The sequence below is a fragment of the Otolemur garnettii genome, unplaced genomic scaffold (assembly GCF_000181295.1).
Source record: "Otolemur garnettii isolate 467f Iridium unplaced genomic scaffold, OtoGar3 scaffold00021, whole genome shotgun sequence".
NCBI lineage: Eukaryota > Metazoa > Chordata > Mammalia > Primates > Galagidae > Otolemur > Otolemur garnettii.
This window is the reverse complement of record NW_003852416.1, coordinates 16,334,232-16,338,081: the sequence shown is the minus strand read 5'-3', so window position 1 is coordinate 16,338,081 and position 3,850 is coordinate 16,334,232.

The following is a 3,850-nucleotide window of genomic DNA, read 5'->3' as shown; positions in this document are numbered from 1 at the left end:
TGAGCCACAGGCACCACCCAGGAATCTTGATAGGCTTTGCTTGGTTTCTCCCCTGAGTCTCTTACTATTACATCATACCCTTTTTGTCTAATCACATTGCTGCATGGCTGTCCATTCTTCATTGAGCAACTTGAGCATAAAAATAGCTTTCCCTGGGACTTTGGTCTTCATGTCTCCTCAAGGTTCCTGTGTCAAGTAAAACTTTGATTAAACAAATTTGTTATGCATTTCTCTTGTTAATTTGTGTTTTGTTATAGGAATGTCAGCTATAATCCTTATGATGGATGAAGAAAGGTATCATACCTCTTCTACCCCTGCAAGATATTAAGTGGTTTTAAGTAGGGGAATGTCACGATCAGTCACATGTATGCTTATAAAAGATCATCTGTGGAAGACCAGGTGCAGTGGCTCATGCCTGTAATCCTAGCACTCTGGGAGGCTGAGGCAGGTGGATTGCTTGAGCTCAGGAGTTCAAGACCAGCCTGAGCCATAGTGAGACCCTATCTCTAAAAAATAGCCAGGCATTGTGGCAGGCACCTATAGTCCCAGCTACTCAGAAGGCTGAGGCAAGAGGATTACTTGAGCCCAAGAGTCTGATAATGACACCATGGCACTCTACCCAGGGTGACAAAGTGAGACTGTCTCAAAAATAAATAAATAAATCATCCTGTGGGGACTGACTCTTAAAACTTTGCTTTTGTGGTTTACATGAATAGAAAGGTTTCCAACTGGGCATCTGGAGATAACTATGGCTGATATCAGAAGAAGATGCCTTGACCTCTACACTGGGCCAGGTTACAGAAAGATGAGTGCCCTTCTTCTTAGTCTGGAAGAGGAAATGCAGATCACCTCAGAAAGTGAACTGGGAAAGAGAAAGCAGGGAAAATTGCTCCAGTTCTCACTCAGAAAGACTTAAGGATATTAGAAACAAAATCTAAGACACACAAGTTCTTTCTCTAATCAATGACCCAGGCAGCAGTCTTGGGCTTCCTGTGTAATAAACAGTGTGTCCCACCATTTTTAGTATGTGCCCAACTCTCCTACACCGACCCCTATTCCTCTTAACCTCCTCTCCCCCTTGTAAATCTTCACCACTGCTAGACCAGGCCTGGACAGAATAAGCCTAATCCATAGTGTGAGTTTTGATACCTTTGTAGAAGAACTCAGTTTGTCTTAGAGGCCAAAATCAGTGGTCAAGTTCATTGGGCCCTAAAGCCAAAGGTAGCCCACAACCAGCCACAGAACAGGAAACACTTATTTCTCACTGAGTGAACATTTCAGTCCTGGCTTCTGTCAGTTTCTAGCCAAACTCCAAGCTAATATGAAAGATGAATTTCCACTAAGTCTTACATCCATTAACTCAGTTTTCCATGATCACATAAACACAGAGTATACAGTATACTGGGAAATATTTCATCAAGTAGATAAATAATCGATCTGATGATTAGCTAAGTATTTGCTTTTTGTGAAAGGTAGTATGTTTATGAGAAAAATTGAAAAAAGAAGTGGGCATTATTTCTCTGTGTAAGAAAGAAATGTAAATAACGGGTGATTTATTTATTTATTTATTTTAATTTTAGAGAGAGTCTCACTTTGTTGCCCTCAGTAGAGTGCTGTGGCATCACAGCTCACAGCAACCTTCAGCTCTTGGGCTTAGGCAATTCTCTTGCCTCAGCCTCCCAAGTAGTTGGGACTACCGGCGCCTGCCACAATGCCTATTTCTTTGTTGCTATTTGGCTGGGGTGGGGTTTGAACTCGCCACCCTCGGTATATGGGGCCAGCGCTCTACTCACTGAGCTGTAGGCGCCACCAATAATGGGTGTTTTTAAGGCAAAGGAATAACCTATTGGGATAGGAAGTATGTATTTATCCTCTGGTAACTTACCCTTTCATAGTAGTGATATAACAAAGCATAATTTATTAAATTCTTATTATGTGTTAGGAACTTGATAAAGTCTGAATCCTCCCACCAGCCATTCTATATAGCAGTGTTTTTCAATTGGTATGCCACAAAAGTTTTTAAAGAATAAATTATTTTCAAAAGAAGTTCAAAACTCAGTAAATATATGTTTTTACTCTTTTTTAAATCAACATAATTTAAGTGTACAGCAGAAGTTTAACTATAGTAAGTGTGCCACGAAATAAAAAAGGTTGAAAAACACTGCTATATAGGAAAGTGGGGCTCAGAGAAGTGAGTAGGAGACTTCAGTTTGCACATTTAGTTGGTGGCAGAGATGTGTTTAAACCTGGGTCATCCTGAATCTCAAACTTAGGCCTTGTGCACAGGTTTTTCTCTCTGCTCTGCTACCCTATCCCCTTCAGTTTGTATAATAACAGCTAACTTGTATTAAGCTGCTACTCTGGGCCTGGCATCTTAAATCCTTATGAAACATGTATATTACACTTATTGTATAAATAGAATAATTGAGACTTTCCCCTGAAGTTTCACAACTCTCAAATGAGTTTGAACCCAGGTAGTTCTAATTGTCTTAAGAAGCTTTCTTTTTAAGAGATGTGCTAACTTGAAAATTTTAAAGTGAATTGGGCATTTAATTTAAATAGAATATTTTTCTAGAAAAGAATAGGAAATCATTTTTAATTTCCAAAAGTTTTAGAGTAAAGAATATGAGAAGAGGTTACATTTTTATGGGATCTTTGGCCAGTTAGTGAAATCAGCTGAATGTTATTATTTTGTGCATTTACTCTAACAGATTCAGATTTTTCTTTTCTTCTTCTTCTTCTTTTTTTTTTTTTTAAACACTTTTTGTTGCCCTCGGTAGAGTGTCCTGGAGTCATAGCTCACAGCAACCTCAAACACCTGGGCGCAAACGATTCACTTTCCTTAGCCTTCAGAGTAGCTGGGACTACAGGCAAATGCCTGGCTATTTTTTTTTTTTTTTTTTTCTTTTTTTTTTGAGACAGTTTCATTATGTCGCCCTTGGTAGAGTGCTGTAGTGTCACAGCTCACAGCAGCCTCAAACTCTTGGGCTTAAGCGATTCTCTTGCCTTGGCCTCCCCTGTAGCCGGGACTACAGGCGCTAACCACAAAAACCGGCTAGTTTTTCTATTTTTAGTAGGGATGGTCTGGCTCTTGCTCAGGCTGGTCTTGAACTCCTGAGCACAAGTAATCCACTCACCTCGGCCTCCCAGAGTGCTAGGATTACAGGTGTGAGCCATTGTCCCCGGCCCTAAGATTTTATTTTTAGCCTTTAAGTTATCTTTAGTGTGTGTATGCAGTATATATTTAATTTCTTGTCCCAAGTTGCTTACCTTGCTCCTGATGCTGAAATGACTACACTAGATTGAAATGTGGAAGTGTGTACATTAACATGCAAGCACATAATACACTGAACGGAAGGTTTTGAATAATGCTTTAATGAAGGGGACTAAGGATAGGCCCACTGCTAATTCTAAGACAAGAATGTAAATGGAGACCCATAAACCATTAGTTGTTCAGTTATTTTAAATTAGTTCTTGAAATATAAAAGTCAAATATAAGATTGAAGATTAAAAATTCAAATCAAAATTGGTTAACTCTAAAATTTTTATTTTAAATTAAAAATATTTAAATTCTGATCTTCAATATTCATCCAGTTGTCAAAGTAAAGAACTGGCATCAGGCTCCGTTTATATCTGGACCCACATACACACAAACGTAGGAGTAATAGAATTTGTTCTGTATGACAAAACATGCCTCAGCCTCCACGTGTAACTATTGCCAATACTACACCGATTCATGAGAACCCCTGGAACCACAAATCGGAACCAAAGAGAAGCAAAAACATAGTCACTGGATTCCGTGCATCTCTCCGCGGACACACTTTGGCACAATAGGCACCTGCCTTTGTTT